The sequence below is a fragment of the Felis catus genome, chromosome A2 (genome assembly GCF_018350175.1).
Source record: "Felis catus isolate Fca126 chromosome A2, F.catus_Fca126_mat1.0, whole genome shotgun sequence".
NCBI classification, from domain to species: Eukaryota; Metazoa; Chordata; class Mammalia; order Carnivora; family Felidae; genus Felis; species Felis catus.
Window position 1 is genome coordinate 86,607,092 of NC_058369.1, and position 14,584 is coordinate 86,621,675.

The 14,584-nt window shown below is 36.9% G+C and overlaps 1 protein-coding gene across 11 annotated transcripts in view; it reads right to left on the minus strand.

Annotated features, from left to right (window-relative positions):
- Positions 1 to 14,584, minus strand: part of CACNA2D1 (calcium voltage-gated channel auxiliary subunit alpha2delta 1) — a 496,078-nt gene that overhangs the window by 177,458 nt on the left and 304,036 nt on the right. The gene's annotated exons all lie outside the window — the stretch shown is intronic.

The following is a 14,584-nucleotide window of genomic DNA, read 5'->3' on the forward strand; positions in this document are numbered from 1 at the left end:
AATTCTCCAGACCACCCCATATAAATGTGTACAAGAAACTAACCAGGTCTATTCTAAAGGAATTCGAATGCATTTATTAGAACACATAAGTGAAACATGAGAAGTATGTTTGTCATACTAGTCATCTCAATACAATTTCAGTTACTGAATAATAGATTAGATCACTCAGAGACCAAAGTACAGGCAAATGTTAGATGGGTAGGCCATTCAATTTTACAAGCAGCACATATCAACAAAGTTAATTTGGAAAGTCAAAATGGTAAGTCTAGGAGGCTCTTGAATATTTAACATATCTCAAATGTACTCATATACTAAAATATCGTTTTTTAATGTTTTGTTAGTAACTGAAAACTTTAAAAATTCTACTGATAGCAAAACGCTCAGAAATTAAAAGTGTATACAGTTTACCTAAACTGCAGTAGAAAGTACATGAATTACTTTGTCACAATTCAACTGAACACTCTCAACCAGAAACTTCGTTCACAGTCATAGTGTGGCCAGGTTTAATTCCCCCTGCTCTCAGTTATGTTTTGTGTTCAACAACACTGTGACAAAGTTAGTTGATAGTAAGAATGGCTTACTGAGACTCTCTATACAGACTTTCTACAGAAGTGCCCCCATTGGTATTTCTATCTCACTAATGAAAAGAAACAGTTAAATGAATGGTGTTTGGTGTAATGATACAAATTGTTTTTTAATTTTTTTTAACGTTTATTTATTTTTGACACAGAGAGAGACACAGCATGAACGGGGGAGGGGCAGAGAGAGAGGGAGACACAGAATCGGAAACAGGCTCCAGGCTCTGATCGGTCAGCACAGAGCCCGACGCGGGGCTCGAACTCACGGACCGCGAGATCATGACCTGAGCCGAAGTCGGACGCTTAACCGACTGAGCCACCCAGGCGCCCCAACAAATTTTTAATAACTAGAGACTATAGCCCGGTGTATAGTTCTCCAGTATGTATTTTAAAATTTCTGCCTCTAAACACATCCTCTTCTTTTTCACAACTATTTCATAGATATTATTTACACCAGGGATCTGCAACTTTGACAATGTAGCCATTATGGATTTCACATTTTTATTTTTAAGTTTCACTGGTAATCCCACTCTCTGATAAAATCTTGGATATACGCCTTTAGGCATGGCATCATCATTCAACATAAATAATGACCATGCATATACTATACTTAAAATAGACTCGCTTGGTCACTACATCTGAAAAGTCTATGTGACCACTAGCTCACCCCTGGAATCTAAGCCTTCTGGGGTGCTGCATTAGTTAAGGCTGGTTACCTGTTCTGACCCTTCAGAGGAAAGCCTCCTTTTTAGTCAATCATTTGCAGCAATTAGAACTGGAGATTCGGCAGAGCAGCTGCCAGCTGAGCATGCCCAATTAATGAATAATGAATAGAGAGAAAAGGTGCCGAGCCTCATCCAGACTTAATTGCTGTGGTCAGGTTGTAAGGTCAGGCTGAATATTAAATAATGAATCCAGTTACAGTGGCTGTAAGAACACTGTTGTGTCTCCTAAGTTAATTGGTTTACATTGCTATTTTTTCCTTGAAGATGATATGATTCAGGGAAGTACTGAGGGGATGCCTAGTATTAGAAAGGAAGTGGGAGTTGGAGGACAGACGCTGAATTACACAGTAGAGACTTCAATTTAATACTGTAACTTTGTTTTACTGAATCCTAACAACAAAAAGAATAAAAATTTTAAATTATGAATTGAATAAACGGCCATATTGTCCTTGCAGAAACATATGACGTTAGCTTTTCATACTACGTTTGATGAAGAAATAAGAGATTTTTTTAAAGGAATTCAAAAGATTTCTCCAGGTAGTTAAAAAGTCACAATTCCTTCGCTCTACCGTGCAGAAAGACGATAGCATTAATTCTTCAGGGGTAATTTATTCAATACATTAATAAAGAATGTTATGAAGTTAAAATCAAAAGCAAATTGGTAACATTAGTCGTCAAGAGAACACTAAAGAAACAATTCTAGTTCTTTCTTTTTTTTTTAAGTTTATTTATTTTGCGACAAAGAGAAAACACAAGTCGGGGAGGGACAGAGAGAGGAAGACGGAGAGAATCTTAAGCTGACTTCACACCATCAGTGCAGAGCCCAGTGTGGGACTATCTATGTATACGCATTTTGTAACTAGGACAGCGAGTCAAAAGCAAGTATGAATGAGAAATGAAACACATAAAAGTGAACTGAATTAACTCAAAAAGGGTTATCGATCACTGCAATAACTTGCTTATTACATGACATTTTAGAAGTTTATTTTATTTGAGGGGGGCGGGTGGAGAGAGAACGCTCCAGTGTGCTGGCAGCATGGAGCCAGATGCAGGGCCGGAACTCAGGAACCATGAAATGATCTGAGCCAAAGTCTGATGCTTAATTTACTAAGCCACGCAGGTGCCCTCAAATTACATTTTAAACACATTTTTTAAAGTTTTTATTTATTTTGAGAGAGACAGAGAGAGAGAGAGAGTGAAGGAAGGGCAAAGAGGGAGAGAGAGAGAATCCCAAGCGGGCTCTGCACCACCAGCACAGAGCCCGATGCGGGGCTCAAACTCACGAACTGTGACATCATGACTCGAGTGGAAACTAGGAGTAGGATGCTCGACAGACTGATCCACCCAGGTGCCCCCCCCCCACCGCAATTACATTTTAAATGCAAAACTAGACATTCCTTAAATAAAATGCATTGAGGTTGCTTGCTGATGAAAATTACCGTAACATTCAAAACAATTTCAAATATAAATCTGAAAACATCCTCAAAACAACACTGATGAATTTTTAGTTTGCATGAAGGATGAATGCATGTAAACCACCTGTCCCAGGACCTGGCACAAGGAAGAATGAGAGCCATTAGAATCCCAATACAGGTAAGTGTGATCACAAGAAGTGTTGGGGCTGCTTTAAATGCCATGTGTAATATGAAATTTTCAAATCACCAGAATTAGAAAGGCATGTAATAAATACTACTGTATATGTATGTATGTATATATTTATATAAAGCGTTTTATCTTAAAAAAAATATATATTTATATATAAAAATAACAAATTGGGGAAAAGGCTGATAGGGTATTTTTCTCTTCTAAGAGATTATGAAATGGTATCTTACATATGAAGATCACTATGTTTTATGCTGGGTAACTATAAAACGCCCACATCATGCCAGTGAATTTTCCAAACTCAATGAATATCATTGAGTTCTAAACAAATGCACCATGCAATGTTTCTGAAAAGAAAGGACTGGATATGGAATCTGAAAGAGTTATACATGCCACTGCTCCATGAAAACTGAGAAGCGATGTTTAAACTATCCTTGCAAAAGGAGCATATGCCCACCAGCACAAAGCATTAGAAAACTGTCAAGAGATGCAAAAAAAATTTTGAAAGCTTCAAAAACCAAAAGGCAGAATCCTTACAAGAAATGGAACCTAATCTAATCTACGTTTTTACCAGGTTCACGCTTTTTTCCCCAATGAATCTTAATGTGGCTATATTTCACTCAGTGGTGCATGCATACTTTTAAGGTATCCGAGATAAATATCACTGGGGATCATGGATCAGATCAGTAAAGATTTAGGATGCGAAGTCTACCTATCTTTTCAATCATAGAGGCTTTATTTTGCCTACTGCAAATCACCAGAGTTTAACAACTGTCAATGATGAAGCTGGTTGGATAAAATATAAGCTGAATAATTAAATATAGACAAAATAATGAATAGCCACAATAAATTAAAATTTTAAATCAAAACTCTCAAAAAATTTTAGCCTTAAGTCTTGACTTTTAACAGCTGCATCACAGGACTTCTATCCCTTCCAGGTGCCCAGAGTACAGGCAGGATGACAGCACAGTGACTCATGGGTCTTGCTATGGATCATACCAACGGCGTGACATTCAATTCTGCGCACGATCAGATACCATGTGTTTGACACAGGGCAAGGGTCTAAAGCTCATTAAACTGTATTTGTCTTAACTGTAAATCATTACAATAATAGTATGTGCCACCATGGACTAATGTGAACTTTAAATGATACATTGTATACAAAGCATTTAGTGTCTAGTATAGAATAAGCATATAGAATAACCCACTGGGTGGCTCAGAGGGTTAAGCGCCAACTTGGGCTCAGGTCATGATCTCATGGTTCATGAGTTCAAGCCCCGTATCAGGCTCTGTGCTGAGAGCTCAGAGCCTATGCTGAGTTTGGATCCTGTGTCTCCCCCTCTCTCTGCCCCTCCCCTGCTCATGCTCTGTCGCTCTCTCTCAAAAATAAAATAAACATTAAAAAGTTAAAAAAATAATATGTATATATATTTGAGTATTTTTATAATCCAACATATAGCATCCAAAAAATTTAAACCATTTATTTTAGATTCACACACAAAAATGGCAATTCTGATCAAACCAATAACTATACAGAGGCAATTAATATGCTATTTCTATGCCATCACCCATTTGAGGATTCGATGTCATTCATTAACAGAGCCCCATATAAAGGCTGCATATTACAAGATAGTGTAAAAAAAGTTAGAAAAGAAACCTAGACTTTGATTCTTTCTTTAATAATCAGAATAGATTTCCTTGCTGTTAAAAATGCATACCTCTACTAGCTCATTCTAGAATCACATATATCTGTCTACAATAAAATAAAATCATGCAAGACTGGACTTTTAAAATGACATTTAGATAGGACATTCTGTTGGAATTAATTTTAATGTAGACAAGATTCTAAGAAAATAAATAGCAACATAAATATGCAAGGGAACTCAGGAGACTAGACAAATGTCGCAGACAGGTCAGATTTTGAACATGATCAATACAATGAAATGTAGCAAATAAATCAACTCAATTTGTCGACTTGGGAATTTTGGGTTGAACTTACTTCATTTGGATTTTAGTCAGAAACATAGATCTTGGAATTAGGTTAATAAGGGTTTGTAATGATCTGCCTTCTTTTTACTTGCTCTGGGAATTAAGAAAATTGCAGCTTGCTGGTACAACTCAAGCCTTCCGGAGAAACTGCTGCACTAACCTTCAGGGAATTTAAGAATTTGTTGGGACAGATGTCTCTAAAACCTAAACTAAGAACCTCAAAAAATTTCAAATGTAAGGAGAACATGAATGTGAAATTTCCTAAAAAATTGTTGCATTTGTAGCCTTGTAAAAAATATTTTTGACATTTAATTTTCCTTTCAAATCTGGTTGTAACAAACCTACAATGAGATGAAGACAAATTTCTGCACTGTGTTCACATTTTTTAAAGGTTTTTTGAGGGGCAGCTGGGTGACCCAGTCAGTTAAGGTTCTGACTCTTGACTTCAGCTCAGGTCATGATGTCAGCGTTGTGAGATCAAACCCCGCACAGGGCTCTCTGGTGAGCATGGAGTGTGCATAAGATTCTTTCCTCCCTCTCCCTCTGCCCCTCCCCCACTTGCATGCAGAAGCATGCTCTCTCTCGCTCTCTCTCTCTCTCTCTCTCTCCAAAAAAATAAAATAAATGTTTTTTTTAAAGATTCTATTTCGAATTTTATTTTCTTGTGCACTGTCTTACATATTTTACACAAATACTAGTGAACAAATACATACAGACAAACAGGCTCCACTTAGAGCTACAATCATTTCAAATAAACCTTGACTTTATTACAATCATATTAATAATTATTAGTTTTTAAAAATCCTACTCATTAGCATTCCTGGATTGCCTACTCTAAGATGGGAAAATTCTACATGCTTTGTATGTGTTAACTAACTTTCACAGTAACTGGGTGAAGTAGATATTCTATTCCCTTTATTTTACAGGCCAAGAGAGTGAAACACAGAGAGATGATATGACCGCCAATACCACCCAGGTAGAAACTGGCAGAGCTGGGATTCAAATCCAAGAAGTGGCACTCCAGGATCCAACCTCTTACCTACCACACTCTACTATCTCCTCTGTGCATCAGTGTGTACAGTGATTCTACATGTGTCCTTTGTCATCATGAAAAGGGGAGAAAGCAGTTGCAAACGAAGTATCTTGGAGTGAAATGTCATATCTCTAATTTACCACAAAATAGTTAAGCAAATAATAGATGATAATGATTATGGAGGAATTACACTATTCTGTCTTCTATGTATTTATTTTTCTGTTCCTGGTAAAAAGTTAAAAAACAATCCTACATTGAAAAATACCCATTTTAATGCTATCACCTCTTTGGAAATGAAATTCAAAAACTATTATTTCTCCTAATTATATGCAGAAGCAGACAGAACTTTAGTCTGAGAGAGTAAATACAGTAAGCCTGATTTCACGTTTCAAGGAGATTCACAGTCACTTAGCATATCAGATCTGCCCAGACGTGGAACCAAAAATCATGATTCTTACGGCACTTGTAGTAACTGCAAACAAATACTCTAACTCCGCTATTTATTCCCATCATGGGGGAAACTACATTGTGCAGACATTACTCTCAGTCCTCATGACTGTTTCAGGGACCAAGAGAGGAAGGGGTGGATGAGAGACGATGAGAAAACAATGTCCACAGTCAAGGCCAGCTTTGCCATTCCCCTCTTAACTTGTTTCCACCAACCTTGACACAAAACAAACATTTTCACTTCTGCCATGCTTGCGGGAGATTTCTTAACTACTATGCAAATAGAGCACCATTTTAAAAAGTAAACATGTCCTTACAAATGCTATGCAAGTAGTAGGAGTATCGAAACACATAAACACCTACCCAAATATGCATTATCTCAACAATTACTCCAAATTATTACTATTGCTAGAGAGAAACTGAGTAAGATCCTTACCTCAAGTTACTAAAAGTTTAATTAGAAAATACTGTCCCTGTATACAAATGCTATAGGGTAAGGTATAAAACCAGATTATGAGTAACAACTTGTTTAGAACATACACAGGAAGGAAATACCATTTGCTTCCTAGAAAAAGCAAGGAAGTCTTCAAGAGAAAGTAGTACTTGAGTTGGCTTTTAAAGAATACTAAGTATCTGATTAGAAAAATTGTAGGATATCGTCATCAGGTCGTTAGAGAAGAGGATATGTTAACATTAAGTAGCACACTGGATACAGGAATGACTGTCTTAAATTTCAAGGAAGGCTATGTGCCTTACATTCTTCCATGGAACTGTGGCTTACCAAATAATTTAGCCCAGTTACACCAGCAATTTTAAGTTTCAATTGGAAAATTTGTTTAAACAACTATAGTCATAATTTTTTATCATACTACACAATCTGAAGGGACATTAATTTTCCCCTTTACTTCAGCTACTGCTCTAGCTAAATCTGGCTGACACTAAGTATTTATTTTTAAGCCCACCAATGAATATAAATACCACTGATCAAAGTAAAGGAGTATAGAAAGTATAAAATGCCTCTGAGGAATTGTTTCATATCACAGTACTTGAAAAGCTTGGGGCGCCTGAGTGGCTCATTTGGTTAAGTGTCCGACTTTGGCTCAGGTCATGATCTGACATTTTGTGAGTTCGAGCCCCGCATCGGGCTCTGTGCTGACAGCTCAGAGCCTGGAGCCTGCTTCAGATTCTGTGTCTCCCTCTCTCTCTCATCCTCCCCTGCTCACACTCTGTCTCTCTCTCAAAATTAAATAAACATTAAAAAAAAAGAAAAGAAAAGAAAAGAAAAGCTTATAACACAATAGCTCCCCACAAACTGACCAATTCAGATGTAGTCACTTGAAAGGTTGTATTCCAAAGGAATACTTGATCACCTTTGAATGCTTATTTTCCCTTTAACTGAGGCCATGTATCATCATTATAATAAACAAAATCAATAGACTACACTTGAATATAATATTCTATATATTCAAATCCTAAGTGGTGATAGACCAGAATAATAAACATGGAAGAATAACAGGAAACAGGAGATTCCCAATTTAATCTTGAATCCCACATATACTCAATTGATGGCCTTCTTTGTATGTTTTATGTATCTTTTGAAAGCTACTCCTTCATTTCCAGCTACTCATATTTTATACTCTCAAACGCTGCCTGCACCTTCCCTTATATGTTGGTACGCTAAGGATTCTACCCTGTACATTTTTATTTTATTTTTTATGTTGCGTACATAGGTAAAGCAGGCTGGAGTTAAACAACAGGGGGAAGTGGGACTGTGGCAAACTGGAGAATGTATCACACCCCAAAATATTCAGACTCTCTTTGATTTTAACATTGTGCCAGCATACCGAAACATACCTGTAGGTGAATCTGGCTTTGTGACACCTGTAGCTTCACACTTGGCAGGGGAAATTTTGGACACTTGTTTTCAAAGTCTACTCATAAGCTAAGCATAAAAGTATTCCAGGCCAACTAAATACTTCGATGCCTACTAGAAATCTTCTCTTGAATATCCCTGTGCCAGTTTTCGGTATACAAGTTCTTGACTTCTGAAAATCTTGCCTAAATCCTTTAAAAATCTTTGCTAAAAAATATTCCTGGGTCCAGTGTCCTAGCTAATGTTAATATATTCTCTCCTCTAATGAAAGAAACACTGTAGCCTTTCAAGTCTACAATTACATACAGATCTCTTTGCATACCTGAATACTTACTTCCATTAAACCTTTTTTTATTGTCTCTAATGCATATGCTTTGACTTGATCTATTGGAACACATGACTTAGGATTTACAACTCTGCATACTGTCTTCCATGTGTTATTTTTCCTTCCATAATTTTCTAACCTTTTTGACATTCTGGGAGTGTTGCCTGCTTCCTCTGTGAATCATTGTTGGATAACTTGCATTGTCAAATCTGTTCTTTCTTCCAATGGAATTTTTATTTTAGCAGTTTTGATTCTGATAATTTTATGTCAGTCTATTGGTCACAGTTCACTGGTTCTTTCTTTGGAGACATTAAACATACATTTAATGTTTTTCTCCTGTGAAGTATCCGAAATATCTCAGAGGAAAAATGTCCTCTGGATCTTTAACCCTACAGTATTTCTACTGTACTGTTCTTGATCTTTTCATTTTATTCCTCCACTGCCTGGTTTCTATTTTAAATGAAGAAAGACCTTTCTCGTCTCAGGATTAGGAAACAGTAAAATGGTACAGATTTCTTTCCAAGCATTTGCTCTGGCTTCTGTCATAGTTGTAACTTAAAAACAAATAATGACATAGAACGTATGCTATGGTTTCTGGTCAACAGTATGCATTTGTGAAACGCAAGTGTTTTCTTCGGAGACTTTCAATTCCAGTCCTTCGCATCACAGAGACTCACACAGGTCTTGGATGAAACCCGGGGTGGTGGTGAAAGGGCATCCTTAAAAATGACATGAAGTATGGAGCACAGAAATAGGAGATGCAGTAAAACCTTGGACTGCAAGTGACTTGTTGTGTGAGTGATCTGCAAGGCGATCAAACATTTCTAGTAAATTTTAACTTGAGATACTAGTGATGTCTTGCCATACGAGTACTATGTGACGCCGAACGTTACATGATTGTAACTGAGCCAATGGTTCTTGAAATCCGCTTTGATATACAAGTGCTTTGGGTTACAGGTATGTTTCCAGAACGAATTATGCTCACAAACCAAGGTTTTACTGTATATAATTATGACTCTGGTATTCTTCATCCAGTTCGTATTTGTGTCAAGTGAAGATTCTGTTAGAACTTTGATTCACCGACTTGTTCAGACAAATCCCTCACTGAGTGATTACTATGTGCTGGTTACTGCAAGACCTCTGTCACCTGCTGTGAGTACAAGAGCTGCCCTCCAGGAAGTTACACTCTATGGAGAGACACCAAGGGAATAATTTATAAAGACTGGTTGTGCCTCCAAGAGGAAAGTGCCCACAATTCTTCACAAAATTCATAATGGCTTAGGAAAGAACTAATAAAGCTTCATCTGTGTTGGGGTGCCTGGGTGGCTTGGTTGGTTAAGTGTCAGACTCTTGATATGAGCTCAGATCGTAATCTCATGGTTTGTGGGACTGAGCCCTGCTTTGGGTTCGGGGCTGACAACGCAGAGTCTGCTAAGGATTTTCTCACCCTCTTTCTGGCCTCTCTCCCACACATGCTCTCTCTCAAAATAAATAAACATTAAAAAAAAAAGTTTCATGAGTGTCTTAAATACCAAACAAAGGCAATAATAACTGATGTGAATATCTCGACAATGAGCAGAGAATTAGGGATACAATATTTTAGAAATATTTATATATTAATAATGTGTAATATTATTAAAGGGATATGCATAATTTAGAAGCATAATATAAAATGTAAAACCATTTTAATAGCTCTTAAATGTTTGAGAAAAATGTCTAAAATCATATCATTGTCATGGGCATGGAAACGAAATGATGGATATGAGTGAAATGATGGTATAAAATGGAGAAAATGACCACCATCCCACTAGGCACGGTGACCGAAAAATAAATCCTCTCCCACTAACGCAGAACCGGAGGAAAAGTTAAAAATAATAACCACAGGCTCAGAATTTAGAATCCTTTAGTCTCCTTCAGGAGGCAGAACATTTAAAAGAGAAACTCTATTTAGCTTTCAAACATTTGTGTTACCATTCAAATAAATGAGGACAAATTTATTTAATGGATAACATCTCAATATTTACTATTCTAATTAGTTCCTTTGTTCATTAGATATTAGCTGCTGATGTGTGTGATGATAAAACTCACATTCTACAATTTCCAATCACCAGATTTTAATAATGAATGTGGCTTTCTGAGTTTGAGCAATAAAAATACTACACACAATTAAATCAGTACATAAAAAAACCAGGACAAAGAACAGGGATGGTGAGCCAATTCGAACCAAAACAATGAGATGGCATTATGATTTGTGACCATTTGACATATAAAATATCAAGCACTGTTTGTATAAAGGTGTGAGTATCAGAGTCAATTAAATCCACCTGCATTGCAAAACTTTTGGTAAGGTTTGTAAATTACACCATCCAATTTCCACAGATCAGCAAAAATCTTCAAAAAAAATGTGTAACTACTAAAAAGCATAAGTGGAATATCAAAGTGCAACATTTGCTTACATTTCTTAACTTCTTTCACTGTAAGATAATAAGTATTTCCCTTACAGAAAACAATTTGATTGTGGTGATCAAAACGCATGCATGCGGGAGGACTAAAAAATAGTCAGTTCAGCATCTAACTTTATATTCATTTTAACTGTAAAAAGAATTTTGTCCTCAGTTCCAAGTTGGAGACTTTGACTATCTTTAAGTGATAGAAGTCACTCAGATAAGTGAGTGGAATTTTGGAATTAACTTCAATTCGTCAAGATGAGCAAACTGAAGGCATGTTCATAAGCTGCTAATTATTTCCCAATTAGTGTTATCTCTATTCTCTCTTTAGTAATAGAACCCTATATTTTGTTTGGGTGCTTGCCTATGTTGGGGGAGGATTCTATTCTACATCCTGATTCAACTCGGCCAGGCTAGTCCCTAAGCTGTGGACATCAGATACAAATAAAAGCGATGTGTACAATTTCCAAACATACCCTTAAAGGCAAAGGGCATGTCCTCTATCGACACTTGCCTCCTTTCTGTTATCTAGAAGGCAAAAATCACTGTATATATATTGAAGCAGCAGCCTTTGATCACAACATGGAAAAGCTACACTGAACTGAAGAGAGAAGAAAACTTGAGAAAAGGACCTGGGGGCCTGGAAGACTGAGACCTGACACATTAGGCCTTACCTCCAGATGTTCACATGAGAGAAGAATGAACTTTTGTCTTCCTGTAGCCACTTTTACTTTAGGTCTCTCTAGAACAGCCAAACCAATACACTAATCATTAAATGTGGTTCATTTTATTCAGCGTCTAAGGGTTTCCAAGAGTAATAATATTCTTATATCTAAAGCACTTTGAAATTCCCCAATAAAAAGTTTTAGTGAAGTATAAAATGAAATTATCCTACAGTTCTTAATAAATTTTCAAAAAATTTACATGAAATGGTACAATTCTAGCAAACTTGACCCTGTGGCCAGTATTCCAGGAATACTCTGAACCGTAATGAAATTTGTGGACCACCTAATCACCTGTAGCATGTCTTACCCAAGAGGCAAATAGTTGAAGTTTTAATATATTTTAAAGCTGTATGGGTGAGTACAATTTTAGGGGTGGAATGGAGTGTGAATCAAACCCTGTGATTCCTGTTTCAGCCCTCTTTCTACTATACAATTTTCTTTGCAAATTATTCTGGCACTGTCATTATTTATATATAAAGAAGTGAAAATAGTTTCTCGAAATTCTGAGCATCATTTTAATATTTTTCTGAGCATCATTTTTTTTAAGTTTTAAATTATTTATTTATTTATTTATTTATTTATTTTTTATTATTTTTTTTTAATGTTTATTTATTTTTGAGACAGAGAGAGACACAGCATGAACGGGGGGGGGGGGGGGGGGGGGGGTCAGAGAGAGAGGGAGACACAGAATCTGAAGCAGGCTCCAGGCTCTAAACTGTCAGCACAGAGCCCGACGCGGGACTCGAACTCACAGACTGTGAGAACGTGACCTGAGCCGAAGTCAGCCGCTTAACCGACTGAGCCACCCAGGCGCCCCTTTAAGTTTTAAATTTGCAAGTTGATATTTTGCTGTTTAGAGAGTCTTGATTTAACTTGCTAAAGTTCATCTCTTGGTTCAAGAAAGAGAATGCATCTTTTTTATAGATACGTTTATAACCTATGGTAACAGTATAGACTCTTTGGGATGGGAGAAGGCAAAAAACATGACGAGTTCAATAGGTTCACTTGTATTAATCCTTGTCTCTCTTACATGGAATTTTATTTTAATATATGAATAAACATCTGTGCAGGCAAATTATGTAAACCTAAGCACGGAGCACAGCTCAAGTATTACAAGTACACAACCCATGTACTCTGTTCCACTTATCATGGACACATTGCTAACTTAGCAGCATAGTGAAAGCAGACTATGAATTATACTATTGTACTATTCAGTCGGGCAACTTAATATTAACTGGGATGGTACTTACTAAAAAGTTGTATCTACATTTGTTTTTTTTTTTTATTATTATTTTCTAAAATCCTTTTTATTTATTTTTGAGAGAGACAGAGTACAAGAGGGGGAGGAACAGAGAGAGAGAGGGAGACACAGAATTCGAAGCAGGCTCCAGGCTGTCAGCACAGAGCCCAACGCAAGGCACAAACTCATGAACCACAAGATCATGACCTGCACCAAAGTCGCATGCTTAACTGACTGAGCCACCCAGGAGCCCCAGTTGTATCTACATTTGTGCACATGATTGTTAAAATCTTGAACAAAGAAAACTCGCTTTTACTATACAAAATAAAAATATAACTTTCGGGGCACCAGGGTGGCTCAGTCAGTTAAGCGTCCGACTTCAGCTCAGGTCACGATCTTGTGGTCCGTGAGTTCGAGCCCCGCGTCGGGCTCTGGGCTGATGGCTCAGAGCCTGGAGCCTGGTTCCGATTCTGTGTCTCCCTCTGTCTCTGCCCCTCCCCTGTTCATGCTCTGTCTCTCTCTGTCTCAAAAATAAATAAACGTTAAAAAAAAACTTTAAATAAAAAAAATACAACTTTCTAAATAATAAGAAAACCTGACTTAAATAAAACTATTTTACCTGACATCAAAAATATGACTTATTTAATCGGTTTAGAGGAAAGAAAAACATATTTGCAGTATCAGTATCATCTTTAGGTAACATTCAGCTTATGCTCATCAGTAACAGTATCATCTTTGTTGACTGGCAGGTTGGATCCAGCATGTTAATCCATTGGCTTTACTTTTTATGAAATCTTTGTTACACTTTTACAAACTAAATGTTTTAAAAAACTGTAACTAGTGCTGTAGTAGCTCTAACTTCCTACCAGGAAAGATAAGGATTTTGCATATATATTTTAATGACCGCATAATTTTTAAGTTAACAATTTTTTTTTTCAACATTTATTTATTTTTGGGACAGAGAGAGAGAGAGCATGAACGGGGGAGGGGCAGAGAGAGAGGGAGACACAGAATCGGAAACAGGCTCCAGGCTCTGAGCCATCAGCCCAGAGCCCGACGCGGGGCTCGAACCCACAGACCGCGAGATCGTGACCTGGCTGAAGTCGGACGCTTAACCGACTGCGCCACCCAGGCGCCCCATGACCGCATAATTTTTAAATATCAAATACTAATCCCAACAGTGAGATAAAATATACAAAAATAATTGTCATTTGGATACCAAACAATTAACTATTAAAATGTTTTGTATGAGCCATCGGTTTGTCTTAATATACCTCCTACCTAACTAAAATGACATCATACACATATATAAATATATATATTTCATGTATATATATATATATATATATACACACATGTGAAATCATAATTATATATATATTTACCGTAAGAGGATACTTAGCACTGGCAAAGCACCTATGTCTAGTAAAAAGAAAACACTTTTTAAAACACTCCAAGTTCTTCATTTATTAAATGGAGAAAACAGTCCACTTTCTTCAGTGTTCGATAAACCATGGTGTTGAGCAGTTCAGTTGGTCCTACAACCTGAAAAGGTGTGTGGCATCTCAGACAAACCATATCTATTATGTGTGTGTTTGTT